The sequence below is a fragment of the Podarcis gaigeae genome, assembly GCF_964106915.1.
Source record: "Podarcis gaigeae genome assembly, chromosome: 8".
Taxonomy (NCBI): Eukaryota; Metazoa; Chordata; class Lepidosauria; order Squamata; family Lacertidae; genus Podarcis; species Podarcis gaigeae.
Window position 1 is genome coordinate 78,408,703 of NC_139684.1, and position 17,914 is coordinate 78,426,616.

The window sequence follows — 17,914 nt, forward strand, 5'->3', positions numbered from 1 at the left end:
CAGTTTTGCATATAATTTAACACATCATTTCTTTCTCTTTCTCATTCTCCCCCAACCCACCTCTGAAAGATAAAGGCTCGTCTATTTACGTAGAAAGCAAAGTTGACTTTAACTCTGTAATATATTTTGGGGGTGGGGAGCTGCCCCTATTACACATCCAATCTCTTTTCTACCATGAAGCTGCAAACAGAACTAGAAAGCAACCCACCCACCTTGGCAGGCTGGGTTTCTCCTCTCCCACTCCTTGGCTGGCGGTGCTACTTACTGTGAACAATGGCAGACGAAATGCTTTGAGTCTCATCACCACGACAATTGACAGTTTTTGGGTTTGGACAAGCTTTTGAGCCAGAATAATGATAAGCCTCACACTTTCACCTATTCTCTTCATTAAGATGATACACTGCCAAAAGCACTGACTACAGTTAACACATGGATCCAACCCATATACAGTGCCAGATTTACATAGAAGCTAAACAAGGTATACTTCTTGCCCCCCCCCCAAAAAAAATTAAAACCTACACACAGCAACAGTGTTTTGTGTTGCATAGGCTCCTATTTGTTATGTGCAAATGGCCTTAGATACCTATTATGTCCATAAATTACCATTTGCGTGTTCAGACCCAGAGACCTCCCCCCCCCCCAAATAAATTCACACTTGACTCAAATTTTCGTTTTGGTTTTTTGGCAGAATTTAGGCCACAACTTCACTGGCCTGCAAATGGAGGACAGTGCGGTCTGTATTTTTTTCCAAAATGGCAGCCTAGAGTGTGCTAAAAGGCCTGCAAGTGAAGCCCCACCTACCTCCTTTGCTTCTGACCAGCCATACATTGTAGCAGTCCAAATCACGGCTCCCTGAAGATCTGATGTTATTTGTAGTTGCTCACATACACCAAAAGCATTGGCCCTCCTGTCCTTGGGTTCTGACAAGGCCTTTGCTTATTATCCCTGAAGTTTTCTGAAAATACCAAATGGGAGAAAAGTTCATACAGACCATCACTAAATCATACCGAAAAAACTGTGCTGTGGTCTGCACTCACTCATCTGTTGTTATTATGACTATTTTGCTATTGGGTTGTATGTCAATATACTTTTTACTATGTTTTTTATCACTGATGTTATGTGATTTATTTGTAATCTTATACATGGCCCTGGGATCTTTTGATAAAGGGTGGTATACAAATTTGAATATAATAATAATAGTAATAGTAATAGTAATAGTAATAGTAATAGTAATAAACAACTGACAGTTATGAGGGTTCTTTGCTACACTGTGACAACTTCTAAATGCTATGTAAAGTGAGTCTAAACAGCAAAACATCGGGATAAAGAAAACACAGGGGTGTCTTACAGCACCATGTACATAGGAGCCAATTCCTAGGGCCCGAGGGGGCATCACCCCACCCAATAAAGTTGATGCGCATTGAGTCATGTGAGATTATGTGGAGCAGGGATTACCTGGGCCCCCATAATAGATAGGGGTTGAAGATAGCAACCCCATTATATGTTAGCTGACTCAACAGGGTATTTTAGGCAGAATCACAGGCCTGGTTCACATATACACTCACTCACTCACTCACTCACTCACTCACAAAAACACCTTGTATCATCTCTAGTTATTTGATTGTTCAACGTTTAATGACTCAACTGAATGCATGAAAGGTGGAAAGTGACCATATTCTTTATGCCAAGTGGATTTAATGGGGCCGAGGACATCTAGCACTTGAGTCACTGTGCATTTTATTACTGTACTACAAAGGAAACTGTGGAAAGACACCCCTCTCCCCTTTCACAAAATTTCATGTGGCTGACTCTCAGGGAAATCTGGCAAAATTGCCTGGGCTTCTGGAAATCTAATCCCATTTCAGCGCTGAGCTTTGAATTCTAGTGTGACCTGATGGCACTCATTTCCCCCCATCCAGGGTGGTGAAATTGAGGTTGGCAATTGAGCTTAGGAGAGACGTATCCTTGGGGTTCTTGGGAGAGGTAAGAGATTTAATTTGTTTTTCACACTGTGCTTTAAATCATGATATAGTGCTATTAGAATTCTAGCAATTTGTGACACTGTACTGAACCTGTTGTTCCTGGGTGTTGGCAAAGTGTTCCTATGCTTTCCTCCAATTAAGGCTGTTCATGCATCAATTCCCTCTCAAACTCCTTTCAGACTCTTCAGCTTTCTAGAATGATAAAGACCAGGCATAGGAGAACTTGGTCCTCCACATGAATAATAAATAAATAAGGGGGAAAACATGCACCCAACCCCTGAGACCATTCCATTGTTACTATCCGACCTCCCAAAATTTCAACACCTCTTGAGACGGTTTGACCCCTTTCCATTTCAACAGTACAAATTCTACAAACACCTTCCATATCTCCTCAAAATTATTTCTCCTACATATTCCCCTTACCTTACCTTACCTTACCTTAATAGCACAAAATAGAAAACCCCCTGCAATTATTTTTCCAGCCACACTCCATCACTATATTTCATCCTTATTCTCTTGCTCTCCTTTCTCACACTGTGCTTTCCCCCCTTATCTGTTGTTTTGATTTCTTATTTCCTGTTTTCTCCCATTGACTGCAGCTTATTTACAAAGTTTCCCAGGCTACGGGAAAAGAGAAAATGAAATAAGAAAGTTTTTAATCCCAACTTTTCCATTTTTTTCTTTTTTTAACTCAAACAAAGGTTTTCAATGTCTCCTTTTCCATTCCCCAAAATCATCTCTCTCAGCAGTGTGTCTCTTTCTTCAGCCTCTTCAAAAGGCCATTCTATTATCCACATACCATATTTTTTGCTCTATAACACGCACCTGACCATAACACGCACATTGTTTTTAGAGGAGGAAAACAAGGGAAAAAACATTCTGAATGAAACAGTGGATGTTTCATTTTTGGGCTTCATGCTGTGGCCACAGACATGTGATCTGATGGTGAATTTGGGGTGACCCAATGCCAAAATCCTGAGAATTCCTGTGGATCCATGCTTTGTAACCACGTTTTTGCACCATTGCAGCCCCAGGCAACAGTGGGTGCGTGATTTTTTTGGTGCAGGCTGTAGCCATGGACATGCTATGTGATCTGATGGTGAATTTGGGGTGACCCAATGCAAAGATCCTGAGAATCCCTGTGGATCCATGCTTTGTAACCACGTTTTTGCACCATTGCAGCCCCAGGCAACAGTGGGTGCGTGATTTTTTTGGTGCAAGATATAGCCATGGACATGCTATGTGATCTGATGGTGAATTTGGGGTGACCCAATGCAAAGATCCTGAGGATCTATGCTTTGTAACCACATTTTAAGTGGGGAGCGAAGGAAAAACAAAGAAGGGATATTAGAGGGGTGTGCAGAGAAGCAGCTGGCTAAGAATGCAGGAGAGGGATTTAACGGGTTGGAGAAAAGAAAGGCAAAAGTTTTCCCCCACCCAAGCCAGCCAGCCAGCCAGCCATCTCTCTCTCTCTCTCTCTCTCTCTCTCTCTCTCTCTCTCTCTCCCTCCCTCCCTCCCTCCTCCTCTCTCTCTCTCCCTCCCCCCCTCTCTCCCTCCCCCTCCTCCCTCTCTCTCCCTCCCCCTCCCCCCTCTCTCTCTCCCTTCCCCCTCTCTCTCCCTCTCCCCCAGCAGCAACGGAGCTTGCCTGGAGGGGAGGGGCTTTCCCTGCTCTTTGTTCCGTTTCAGCAAACACAGCAAGGAAACAGAGGAGGTGAGGGCAGTAAGACCCTGAGGCAGAATGCAGGAAAGCAGCCGCTTCCTCTTTTCAGTTTTCCCTTCTCAGTGAAGCGCCGAGACTTGATTTTTGCCTGGCGATTTGAGATTTGCCTGATTTTTCGGCTCCAGGGACCACACATTCGCTCTATAACACGCACAGACATTTCCCCTTCCTTTTTAGGAGAAAAAATCTGCGTGTTATAGAGGGAAAAATACGGTATATATGTTCTTTAAAAAAAGCAAATATAAAAAAACAAAAAAAAAGGTTTAGGGTTTTCAAACCAAGTCTCCTTTCCCCCTTCCTTCATCTTCTTCCAAAAGCTCAATCGGTATATAAAGAATAAAAATTACATTGCCTACAGTCTAGATCTAGTCTCTCTCAGATCCAAATAAATAAATAAATAAATAAATAGGAACAAAGGAAATAAAAAGGAACAAAGGAAATAAAAAACAATCCTTAATTTAAAAACCAGCAGATTTTGCTTATTTGGGATATAAAGGGAGAATGCAAGCTGCAGAAAAATTCCTGTGGCTGAGCTATGGCCATCAAAGAACAATATATGGCAATTGAGGGACATGAACAATGCCACTCCTTCCCTCTGCCCTGAAACTAGGAATTTAGAAGGTTGCCAGGGTAACTACCCCTGGAACAAGGGTGACTGGAGGAAGAAGGAGGAAAAAGAATTGAGATCCTCTATGAGCAGGCTGCTAGATGGCCACCCACACTGCTGTGGGGTACAATGCTACCTTAAAAGGCCTATGCTTCACCTGAAGGTCTAAATAGGCGAATAAACCATATTTCTTAAAGCCACAACATTCTCCGATACATCTCAGTTCCCCAAAGGAGCACAAACCTTGTGTGAGTGCCTGGAACACCCTGGGCTCTTGCCACCCGACTTTTGTAACCATACCCATTTCTTCCCTCTGCAAAGACTGCCCTTCACCACCATCCCCAACACCACCAAAGACCCTTTATTTGGCAAATTCTTCATGTGCCCCCTCCTTGAGAGGTCCAGAGGGCTTCAACATGAGAAAAAGAGCTTATTCTTTATTTGACAAATACAGACACAGAACACAGTTTTATTTGCCACACCAATTTATTGTGATCATGATCAAGAGAAGTTTTAACCATACATTATAATATCATGAGGATGAGTCCCCAAGCCCCACTTTTCTACTTTAGCTTATCTATCCCTGCATCCCATTCACCCTACACTAAATGCCAAATAGGGGACTCTGCAGTCCTGTGAAACCCCCTTTCTCTGCACTCCCAATATCAGGCAAGCAATTTCCTCCTTCACTGTGGCTGCAAATCATGGATGTCAAAGGGGAAGACTTTGCTATCTTCTAATTACTCATCAAGGTTGGACTTCTTTGGTGGTGTTTTGGTGGTGCTTTAGGATCACAGCATTGTGATTGGTTGATATTGTGAAAAAAGTCATCATCCGTTGATGTCCTTGCAAGATCGCAAAAATCCCGTGTTGCACAGCCTTTGAACACCTTATCAGAATGATTACTGCCATCTAGTAAAGAGAAAAAAGCATAGTCATACAAATCCTTGGGTAGTACCAGGGTCACAGGGTGCAGAAGACAGAGAATGGGAACATTTTAATCATTATAAACTGTATTGTGCATATAGAACAATATGCATCCTAATATCACACTGATGTTTAAATCCAGAAAAAGAACTTGGTTCTTATGTAGTAGGGCCCCAACCCATATGGATATGGAATTCAAAATCCATGGCTGCTTTAAGGTTGTCTGTATTTTTAAGGTTCATTAAAATGTGCTTTCCCTATATATATTTATATAAATGTAATTCAACAAACAGATTATTTGTTTCTTTCTCATACACACATACACACCAGGGACAGAAGTCCAGTCAAAGACGACTATGAGGTTGTGGCGCTAACCTCACTGTCAGGCTGAGGGAGCTGCCATTTGTCCACAAACAGTTTTCTGGGTCACGTGGCCAGCATGACTAAGCTACTTCTGGCAAAACAAGACAGTATGACGGAAGCCAGAGCACATGGAAACACCATTTACCTTTCTGTCACAGTGGTACCTATTTATCTACTTGCACTGACGTGCTTTCAAACTGCTAGGTTGGCAGAAGCGGGGACAGAACAAAGGGAGCTCGCCCTGTCACAGAGATTCAAACTGCCGACCTTCCAATCAGCAAGCCCAAGAGGCTCAGTGGTTTATACCACATCGCCACCCGCTCACATTATATGCAAAGCAAAGGCTATTGGAATGCTAATATTTTTTGGGGAAAGAAAACTCACCTCCCCATACACATCTTATGTATTTTCTGGCAGGAAGCCACAGACTGAATGAGAGAGCAACCCACCCACACACCCTAGTAAACTGTGTCCACCTCCCACCTCTGACTCAGAAACCACAGTACTTACAGTTAGCCATCACAAACTCTATGCACAGATTCTCTTCACCTCTACACCTGACAGTCTCTGAGTCCTGACAATCTTCAAAGCTGGAAGCAGAGCAGCCTGGGCACTCCAGACCATTGTAGAGCATATCCAGCACTGCCAAAAGCAAGCATTAGAGTCAACACATGAATCCAGACCAGATGTCTTTATTTTAATTCCTAGGCTTCGGTTGTCTAATCCTATGAGACACGTGCACTGTTTCCAACGCATTCTGCTTCTGGAATCAGTCGTCCATACAATGCAGTTGAAGTGTCTGGCAACCAGCTTATGAAGAAAAGGGAGCTGCTGTCCTGAGATAGACTGGAGAGACTCTATCCACACTATGTGTGAATTTCACTATTGAGGGGAGAAGTGGACTTACTGCAGGAGGTGACAAAGAAACATCTTGGCATCAACATCTTGGCAAGATTCTTGCCAGCAGCCAGATTGCTGGACCTCACCTGCCTTGATGGTGTGTTTGAGGAAGGGGAGAGATAAGTTGAGCAGGTGGCAGACTGTCCAGCCAGCCCTTAAAGGATGACCCTGAAACGGTGACACGACTTTGATCACAAACACCACCACACACAAACACACTTTGGCATTTTCTCTTTTGGGCACCGTTAGGGGCAACATCCCCTGAAAGTGTTCAATAAGTGGTCAAAAAAGTGGGAAGTTGAGATTTCCCAGGTTGCAAGGCTAGGTGAGAAAAGGAAAGCTCACAGAAGAGAACTGAGGATGGTCTGTCATTTGGGGAGAGAGCTTAAGAGCTACTTTTGTACAGAGAGAAATATATTGTTTTCTCATTTTATATTTTTATATTTGGAACCTCCCTGGGATGGAGGGCAATATACAGATTAAATAAACAAGGAACAAATAATATGCTCTTTGTTTACTGTTTTGGGACTTCAAGTATGAATATTTTTTCCCTTCTCTCCCCCCCCCCCTTTCATTTTGTTGATAAACAAGTGTTATTATTAATAGTTGTATCTGAGATGAATAGATAATATTTTTTTATTTTTTTCATTGGGATGAGTTGTGGGGATTATTACTGGACTGTCAAAGTGAATAAGCTGAAATGGATGCTCTTTATGTGTTATATATTATGTACTATATTCCATGATGTATTGTTACACATGACTTAATACTATGAGTTATATTTATGAATATAATGTTGTGTAGGTATACAGTGGTACCTCGGGTTACAAACACCTCGGGTTTAAAACACTTCGGGTTACAGACTCTGTTAACCCAGAAGTAGTACCTTGGTTTAAGAACTTTGCCTGAGGATGAGAACAGAAATCGTGAATTGGCGGAAAGAGGCCCCATTAGCTAAAGTGGTACCTCAGGTTTAGAACAGTTTCAGATTAAGAATGGACCTCCAGAAAGAATTACGTTCGTAACTAGAGGTACCACTGTAGTATGTTGTTTACTTTGTTACTGTGTTGTAAACTGACCTGTGACCTATTGATGAGGGGCTGTATATAAATTTCTCAAATAAATAAATTTTGTTTTCATGTTGTATATATATATATTTATATACCACTCAGTACATAAAATAGTCCCTAAGTGGTTTACAAAATCTCTCTCTCTATGAGTGTGTGTATGTGTGTGTTTTCAAGATATCCCTAGGAAGCTAAATCCAGCCGAATTTGCAAAAAAAAAACACTGTTTACCTTTCCATCCCAGCGGTACCTATTTATCTACTTTCATTGGTGTGCTTTATAACTGCTAGGTTAGGAAGAGCTGGGATAAAGCAATGGGAGCTGATCCCATCACAGGGATTTGAATCATAGAATCATAGAATCATAGAGTTGGAAGAGACCACAAGGGCCATCGAGTCCAACCCCCTGCCAAGCAGGAAACACCATCAGAGCACTCCTGACATATGGTTGTCAAGCCTCTGCTTAAAGACCTCCAAAGAAGGAGACTCCACCACACTCCTTGGCAGCAAATTCCACTGTCGAATGGCTCTTACTGTCAGGAAGTTCTTCCTAATGTTTAGGTGGAATCTTCTTTCTTGAAGTTTGGAACCATTGCTCCGTGTCTGCTTCTCTGGAGCAGCAGAAAACAACCTTTCTCCCTCCTCTATGTGACATCCTTTTATATATTTGAACATGGCTATCATATCACACCTTAACCTCCTCTTCTCCAGGCTAAACATGCCCAGCTCCCTTAGTCGTTCCTCATAAGGCATCGTTTCCAGGCCTTTGACCATTTTGGTTGCCCTCCTCTGGACACGTTCCAGTTTGTCAGTGTCCTTCTTGAACTGTGGTGCCCAGAACTGGACACAGTACTCCAGGTGAGGTCTGACCAGAGCAGAATACAGTGGCACTATTACTTCCCTTGATCTAGATGCTATACTCCTATTGATGCAGCCCAGAATTGCATTGGCTTTTTTAGCTGCCGCATCACACTGTTGGCTCATGTCAAGTTTGTGGTCAACCAAGACTCCTAGATCCTTTTCACATGTACTGCTCTCAAGCCAGGTGTCACCCATCTTGTATTTGTGCCTCTCCTTTTTTTATGCCCAAGTGCAATACTTTACATTTCTCCCTGTTAAAATTCATCTTGTTTGTTTTGGCCCATTTCTCTAATCTGTCAAGGTCGTTTTGAAGTTTGATCCTGTCCTCTGGGGTGTTAGCCACCCCTCCCAGTTTGGTGCCATCTGAAAATTTGATCAGGATGCCCTTGAGTCCATCATCCAAGTCGTTGATAAAGATGTTCAATAAGACCGGGCCCAAGACAGAACCCTGTGGCACCCCACTAGTCACTCTTCTCCAGGATGAAGAGGAACCATTGATGAGCACCCTTTGGGCTCGGTCAGTCAGCCAGTTACAAATCCACTGAGTGATAGCATAGTCAAGACCGCATTTTACCAGCTTCTTTGCAGGAATATCATGGGGCACCTTGTCAAATGCCTTGCTGAAATCAAGATAGGCTACATCCACTGCATTCCCTTCCTTACATCCTTTTTTAATCTTAACTCAGTTAAAAGTTCTTTAGATAGCCACCCTGGCTTCTTTAGGCACCTTCCATGTTTCCATCTCATTGGTATTGCCTGAAGTTGTGCTTTTACTATCTTAATAAACTCCCAGCCATCATGAACTCCCTTTCCTTTTAGTATTACTGTCCATGGGATCTCACCCAGCACTTCCCTACGTTTTATGAAGTCAGCTTTCTTAAAGTCAAGAAATTGAGTCCTAGTATGCTTGGCTGCTCCTTTCCGCTGTATAGTAAACTTCAGAAGAGCATGATCACTCGCGCCTAATGATCCTTCCACTTCTACCCCACTAACCAGGTCATCAACATTGGTTAGGACCAGAACTGTTTGAACTGTTGACCTTACGATCGGCAAGCCCAAGAGGCTCAGTGGTTTAGACCACAGCACCATCTGTATCACTCCATATGTGTGTGTGTGTGTGTGTGTGTGTGTGTGTGTATGAAACTGAGTAATCACAATAAAATAAAATGCAGTTTTCAATATAACTACAATACATTGCAATAATATATATATTTTTTAAAAAAGAGCAACACATTTTGAAATATCTTTAGAGTCAGGGATCCCTTCTTTCATGGACTAAACACTACACACCACAGTCAAATCCTGTGCAAATCTGCACAAATGATAATATTTAATAAGACATCTGCACAAATGATAATATTTAATATGACATCTGCACAAATGATAATATTTAATATGACTCATCCTAGTCTGTTCAGCTAATACATACAAAACACATCATGCACCCAGTCACTCCAGTATCTCTATCTCAATCAGTCACCAACCACTAACCCCACTCACTCCTTCCCTTCAGGTCCTAAATGGAGTAACTATGCCCCTGAAGGACCAGGTGCACAGCCTGGGGGTTATTCTGGACTCACAGCTGTCCATGGAGGAACAAGTTAATTCTGTGTTCAGGACAGCTATTTACCAGTTCCATCTGGTACACAAGCTGAGACCCTACTTGCCTGTGCACTGTCCTGCCAGAGGGACGCATGCTCTGGTTATCTCCCACTTGGACTATGGCAGCACACTCTATGTGAGGCTGCCAGATTGGTGACTGGGAGCAGCCGCCGGAACCACATAACACTGGCTCCCAGTACCTTTCTGGGCATAATTCAAAGTGTTGGTGCTGGCCTTTAAAGCTATAAACAGCCACAATCCAGTATACCTGAAGAAACATCTCTACCTCCATCATTCAGTCTGGACACTGAGGTTCAGTTCCAAGGGCTTTCTGGTGGCTCCTTCACTGCAATAAGTGAGGTTGCAGGGTAGTAGGCAGAGGTGCCTTCTTGGTAGTGGCCCTCCAGCTGTTTTGGGACTACAACTCCCATCATCCCTAGCTAACAGGACTAGTGGTCAGGGATGATGGGAGTTGTAGTCACAAAATAGCTGGAGGGCCAAGTTGGCCATGCCTGGGCCATTAGTACCAACAGATGCTTCCCCTCACTTCCTCCTTAGATTGGCCCAACAGGATAACGCTCAGGGTCAGCACGGCTATCAGGGAACAAGAAGGACACACGTTCTTATCTCTCTCTCTAATCCCCCAATTTATCCAGGTTTTTCTATTCACATCCTTAGGGGCCATCTGAAGCTCTGGGCTAATCAGTTGTTGACACAGGCTGCCTGTTTTCAAGAAACATGTGGTGAGGCTGATTCTAACCACCTCCCATGCAAACTAGGAAAAATAATCTTGGCCTAGATCAGTATCTTTAGTTTATTCTATGGGTACCCAAGGATGAAACCTGAAACCAGAATGGTGTTCTTTCTCAGGGGTAAAGGTAAAGGGACCCTTGACCATTAGGTCCAGTTGTGAACAACTTTGGGGTTGTGGCGCTCTTCTCGCTTTACAGGCCAAGGGAACCAGCATTTGTCCGCTTCCACAGACAGTTTTTCCAGGTCATGTGGCCAGCATGACTAAGCCGCTTCTGGGGAAGATTCAAAAGCCTGCAGATATTTACCTGGTATGCTTTGGTTATTGCAGTAACTATCCTGACAGCAGTGGGTTGTACGGTAGAAAGAAGCATCATTTAGTGTAGTAAAGCTGTAATTCCCTGAGGTGCAATTTGTAGTGCATCCCCATAGATATATGTCTTCTATATCATCACCTGTGAGAGAGACAAAGAAAGAAATAGGTACAATTCAAAACCAAAATTTTTCAAACCAACCCCCTAATAATTGAAATTTATATGATGCTTCCTAATATACATATTGATGCAACAATGCAAAGTGTGTGTGTGTAGTTTCTCTGGTTATGTTCGAAACAAGAGGATGAACAAGCCAGTAGTAGAACCTCTGCTTGGAGAGGTCAGATAATTGTTGCTGAGTGACAACATCTTTACCCAAAAGAAAAACGACGCCCAACCTGCTGATAACATAATAAAGGATGTCAGGAGGGAGCTGTAACCCAATATAGGAAAAGACATGGTAAGGGAACACCTAGCTACAGTGGTGCCTCGCAAGACGAAATTAATCCGTTCCGTGAGGCTCTTCGTATAGCGGTTTTTTCGTCTTGCGAAGCAAGCCCATTGACAGCTTAGCGGATTAGCGCTATTAGCGGTTTATCGGCTTTTAGCGGATCAGCTGATAAGCGGCTTATCAGCGGATCAGCTGATAAGCGGCTTAGCGGCTTAGGAAAAGGGGGGGAAAGGGGGGGAACCCGCAGGAACTCGCAAGACATTTCGTCTTGTGAAGCAAGCCCATAGGGAAATTTGTTTTGCGAAGCGCCTCCAAAACGGAAAACCCTTTCGTCTAGCGGGTTTTCCGTCTTGTGAGGCGTTCGTCTTGCGGGGCACCACTGTATTTTAAAGCAATTCCAATCTCCAGTGTCCGATGAGCTGCACCCAATGATACTAAAGGAGTTTGTGGATGTAATAAAATTACAATTAAGAATCATCTAGCATATTACACCCTTTGCTTAAAACAGGCGAGTTAGTCATGGGGGAAAAGGTTTGGGGACCCTGTGGCTACAGACTCACTAGCCCAAATTTCAAACTATGGCATGACAGAGTTAATTCATTCAAGTAATGATGCCCCAGAAACTTTACATTCCTGTTTAATGGTTACACTACAATATTATTTGTTGTTACAGCATTGTAACAATATTTATTGCTGAGATACAGAAAATAAAGTTGGTTTGTCCTTTCTCTATAATGTTCTTACTTCCTGAAGACCCCCAGCAGGTTGTATTATTTCCTGCTCTTTCCTTTTTCCTTTACTCTTTTCATTCCCTTGATCTTGCCTCAATCTGGCTCTCAAAAATTAAAAATGTTTTGCAAGTAAGCTTTTGTGGGGAAATAGACAGACAGATAGATGATAGATGTTTGTTATTTTAAAAATAGATCCCTTGTGGCTTCAGTTGATGTTAGAGTGTACCTGTCAGAGTTTGAGGATGTGAGCTGTCACCATATTGCAGGCCTGCTTGGCAATATGGTTGATTTGTCCATGTTTTTAGAGGTTCTTGTTTTTGTCTGTAAGCCGCCATGAGTCTCGTCAGGGGGAAAGGTGGAGTGTAAATAAAATAATAATAATAATAATAATAATAATAATAATAATAATAATAATAATAATTTTCAGCCTCTCCATGTAGACTTCTAAATGTTGTGGAATGTGACTTTAAAGAAGAAAGCATGAACAAGGAAATACAGGTGAGTTGCGGCAGCACACACTATGCATGAAAGGTTTCTACATAGATGCGGCACATCTGGAAGGAAAGCGTAGGAAACACTCATTGCCATGAGTTTCTCATTCCTTGGGAATGCGTACATTCACAGAGAGAAATCTTTCATTGATCTCAGCTCTTGGATTCAAACCACTATTACCAGACATAAGGAATCTTACTTATCTCAAGATCCACTTCCAATGGTGGGGCAAAGGCTGCATGTGTCTATCTCTCTCACACACAAATATACACAGACACAGACAGATGCACAGCCTTATTCCTATTTACACACATTTCCCTGCACCTCAACACATGGTGATAAGAAGATTCAAACCTCCCTCTCACAGTCCCAGTGTTGTTCTCAGGTCTTACCATCACCAACCATTTGAGCAGTGACATTTTAGATAGGATTTCATAAGTCCTATCACACACTTCCATACACAGCCACATTACTGGTGCTGGTAAGTGTGCTACCAACAGCCCAAAAAATAGCTGTTGGCTAGATGGGGAGGGCCTGGAGGTTATGGGAAGAAAGGTGCAGCAGGAGATGCTTCCCCATCTACCTTCCTTCCCAAACACTGCCAGTTGCCAACATAGGGATGGCAGGTAGGCAACCTGTTACAGGCTTCATGAGGTCTTCATGAAAAGTGTATCAATCCCAAACAGGGTAGCCAGAACAGCACAGGAAGCGCAACTGTTTACCTTGAAGTCATGCTGCACCTGGGATCCCTGTGTTTTATTCCACCCACTCCCCATTTCTCCATTTGGTGTCACTAATCACTGCTTCAGGAAGAAAAAATATGAAAGAATCTGGGAGTCGCATTGTTGAGCTGACCTCAAGTAACAGAAATAGAGTACTGTGTCCAGTTTTGGACACCACAGTTCAAGAAGGACACTGACAAACTGGAACGGGTCCAGAGGAGGGCAACCAAAATGGTCAAAGGCCTGGAAACGAAGCCTTATGAAGAACGGCTAAGGGAGCTGGGCACGTTTAGCCTGGAGAAGAGGAGGTTAAGGGGTGATATGATAGCCATGTTCAAATATATAAAAGGATGTCACATAGAGGAGGGAGAAAGGTTGTTTTCTGCTGCTCCAGAGAAGCGGACACGGAGCAATGGTTCCAAACTACAAGAAAGAAGATTCCACCTAAACATTAGGAAGAACTTCCTGACAGTAAGAGCTGTTCGACAGTGGAATTTGCTGCCAAGGAGTGTGGTGGAGTCTCCTTCTTTGGAGGTCTTTAAGCAGAGGCTTGACAACCATATGTCAGGAGTGCTCTGATTGTGTTCCTTGCTTGGCAGGGGGTTGGACTCGATGGCCCTTGTGGTCTCTTCCAACTCTATGATTCTATGATTCTGTGATTCTATGATTCTATGAAATACCCTCTCCTAGTGTAATAGTCACCTTTACAAAATTTGCTACACCATCTGAATGTGAGGATTGTATGAGGTGCATGTCCATAATGCATGTTGGACACATTTGCCCCCCATTCTAAACTCCTAATACTCCACTCTTTTATTTACACTTGTCAATTACCAACACAGGGATGGCAGGTAGGCAACCTATTACAGGCTGCATGAGGTCTTCATGAACAGTGTATCAATCCCAAACAGGGTAGCCAGAACAGCACAGGAAGCATAACTGTTTACCTTGAAGTCATGCTGCACCTGGGATCCCTGTGTTTTATTCCACCCACTCCCCATTTCTCCATTTGGTGTCACCAATCACTGCTTCAGGAAGAAAAAATATGAAAGAAACTGAGAGTCCCATTGTTGAGCTAACCTCAAGAAACAGACATACTCTCTACTAGTGTAACAGCCACCTTTACAAAATTTGCTACACCATCTGAATGTGAGGATTGTATGAGGTGCATGTCCATAATGCATGTTGGACACATTTGTGCCCCAATCTAAACTCCTAATACTCCACTCTTCTGCTTACACTTGTTTTACTCTGAATAGCAAGAAATAATGACTCACTGCCTTGTGGTTGAGTTCAGTTGTTTGCAATTTGGAGCAGTCCCTTTATTCTGCTGGGCCACTGATTCCTTACGGCTGAAACTGAGTTGAGATTCTATGGGTCATTCACAAATCCTTGTGAATGACTCATAGTCTTCACTCTTTTCTAACCCTCAGAACCATGTTCTCTTGGCTCCTTTAATGCACTTCTAACCCATTATACTCAACTCAACTCATCTCCCAATCGAAAGAAAATAAACGTAAAAACAGTGCTCCTTTCCAGACTTCAAAATGAGACCTGTAACTTACAACATGTATCTGAAGTTTACTGGTCTTCTCCCCTCTCCAAAATTTAGAGTCCAGATTCTCAGATCCTCCCATTCTTATCCATATTTTCAGCTCCTTTTCTCTTCCAAAACCTATTTCAGTTTTCCCAATCTGACCGCCGCTAACAACCATCCCGATATGATTGAGAGCAGTCAGCTGAGGGGTGGGGATGCAGGGGGATGCATACCCCTAAACATTTTGTGAATCTTAGTTTGTCCTCATTGAAGGGCAGTATTTCAAAACAGTGGTACCTCCGGTTATAAATGGGATCTGTTCTGGAGGCCTGGCCGTATCCCGAAAAGTTCATAACTGGAGGTACCCTTCTGTGCATGTGTGCGGTGTGCAGAGCACTTCTGTGCATGTGCGCTGGGCAAAACCTTGAAGTATACACTTCCAGGTTGTTGCGTTCCCAACCCAGTGATTACGTTACCTGAAGGTAACGTAATCCGAGGGTCCACTGTATGAGTAGGAAAATGTGAGTACCCCTTAAAAAAGTTTTTTTAGGGGGGGGAAAGCACTGATTAAGAGAAACCTTCCTACTCAGCCCGGATAGGGAGCCAGGTCCTAAAGCCCGCCGGAAGGAGGGGCAAGACTCAGGGGGGTCAGCGTCAGAAGAGTCCAGAAAGGAGGAAACCCCAGGGGGCAGGAGGACCCAGAGGAGGAAAGAACAACGGAAGAGGTGGAGTAGGGCTAGGATCTTAAACTGGTGCGGAAGGGGTGATGAGTCAGACGGGACTTCGCCGATCTAAGGTTAAGACGTAGGGCTGCACGCTCTGGCGTTGGAATGGAAACCAAACTTCAATAAAGACTTTTGTACATTACATCAACCTGGCGTTGGTCCTCTGTGAGCTGGGACCTAGAGGCAGCCCTGACAGAAGACAAAGCTCCCTTTGGATGCAATCTGTTTTAGGACTTCTGTGGCAGCCAGCCAGATGTATTGTATTAATCTGTTTCTCTCTCTTTTTTTTTTTTTTTTTTTGAGTTTTATGCCTCTTTGTTGACCTCAGCCCCTTTAGGAGGAAGGGTGGGATATCAATTCAATAAATAGTAATAAAAAATCAGATGTCAAGATTTTAACAGTTTCAGGTTAAGAACGGAGCTCCGGAATGAATTGAGTACTTAACCTGAGGAACCACTGTATTGTTTTGCGGATTATGAGTTCTGTTGTGTTTTGTGAATCTTCTGACTTTTGTTCTGGTTGTGCTGTTTTGTGGGTTTTTTAGTTACTTTGTTAATAGTGTTTTAGAGACGATTATTGCTTTTGTTATGTTTTGTAGTTGTTTTACTGACCATTGTCAATTATTCTAACTGATTAATGGTCTAATTGTTATGTTCTTTCAGATTACTGTTCTTTATTGTTTGTTTGTAAGCCGCTTTGTGACTCATGTGAGTGAAAAGCAGCATGGAAACATAATAAATGAAATGAAATGTAGCTCAAATCATGGCTAGGCAGCCCTCAAGTTCCTGCATCTTCTCTTCCAGCACAGCAACCATTTTGCACTTGCACTTTGGCTGATGCAATAGGATGTCATATCTCACAATCAGGAGTTTGAAATACAATGAGGTACACTGTTGTACAGTGAGGTACTTCCCAGTAGTGATGTACGGAAGTGAGAGCTGGACCGGGGAGACTTGCGATCCCGTCGCAAGCAGGGGATTTTTGGGTGAGAGGAATCCCGGCTATTTCGGATAGAAAAGGGGTGCTACAGGAGGGTGTCTAGAGTCTCTGGTTCCCGGCAGTGCCCAAAAAGCTGCTCGTCCGGCTGTCACCCCAAAAGGGGTGAAGAGTATGGCGGAAAGGGATAGCGGGCTATCAGGAAGCCATTGCTGCATCCGAATAGCGAAGCCCTGAGCTTGCAAGGAACAGCGCTCCGCTCTCAAAACTAAGAAATTTGGACCTAACTAAACTACAAATTAGACAATGTGGATATAAGGAAGGCTCCGAAATAATAAGGATTTATTTGAGTTCAGCTGTCATCTGGAATCAGCTTGGACGCAGCAATACATGCAGAGCTGGAAAATGAAAGTAAGTTGCCGCTAGCGGCTATTGTTTCCGTTTCCCTCGTAGCTTTTAGAAACAAAGTAAAGAAGTTAAAAGTAATTTTTGCAGAGGTTATAAAGAAGTACAAGGCTACTAATAAAAAGGGGGAAGAGAAAGCTATTATTGTAGTGAATAGAGGTCTTTGATGTAACGGAGGACATATAAAGAGCGAAGTTCTTTGTCTTTCCACTTTCGTTTTTAAAGACAAAGAATAGAGAAATGGAAGAACAGTCTCCGACTCCATTGTTGATAGCAAAATGGAAGCAAGCTTTGGAAAAGCTGCAGTTGCAGCGAAGAGGAATTAATACATCATTTTTTTCCACTCTCCTTATCAACTAATTTTTTAAAATTGGCTCACTAAAATTAAAGTTGGAAAATAGTTGGTTTGCTTATTTGGACTTATTAATTCATGCCTACCAGACTTGGGTACTGACCCTCTAGTGGACAGAATGAGTCAGTACAACTTGTTTTTTAGGGTTCTTTTCAATGTCAGTGGAATGTTTTTGAAGTGACCTTGGCTCCTCTCCCTTTCTGTACTGTATTTCCCCTCTGGAATAATAATGGTTGATTTCTGCAGATATTCAACAATTTTATGAATATTAAACAAACAATTTAGATGCAAATTTCAATGCTCTCCTAGCTCCTTTTTAATATCATTTTGGAGGGGTCATCTTATTTTATTTGGATTACATTATAACCTGAATCTGGATTTATTTTAAAGAACCAAATCCACTTTATCGTCAAATCATAAACTGGACATATTTTGGATTACAATATAAACTCATTAGGACTACAATCTGA

General features: G+C 42.7%; 1 long non-coding RNA gene across 1 annotated transcript; it reads right to left on the reverse strand.

The window, feature by feature from the left end:
- Positions 1 to 4,795: 4,795 nt before the first annotated feature.
- On the reverse strand, positions 4,796 to 11,218 carry LOC310851844. The gene is made up of 3 exons (XR_014567874.1): positions 11,088 to 11,218; positions 6,111 to 6,242; positions 4,796 to 5,222 (listed from the first exon to the last, which is right to left on the reverse strand). It is a non-coding gene; the product is annotated as an uncharacterized lncRNA (long non-coding RNA).
- Between the last annotated feature and the right edge of the window lie 6,696 nt (positions 11,219 to 17,914).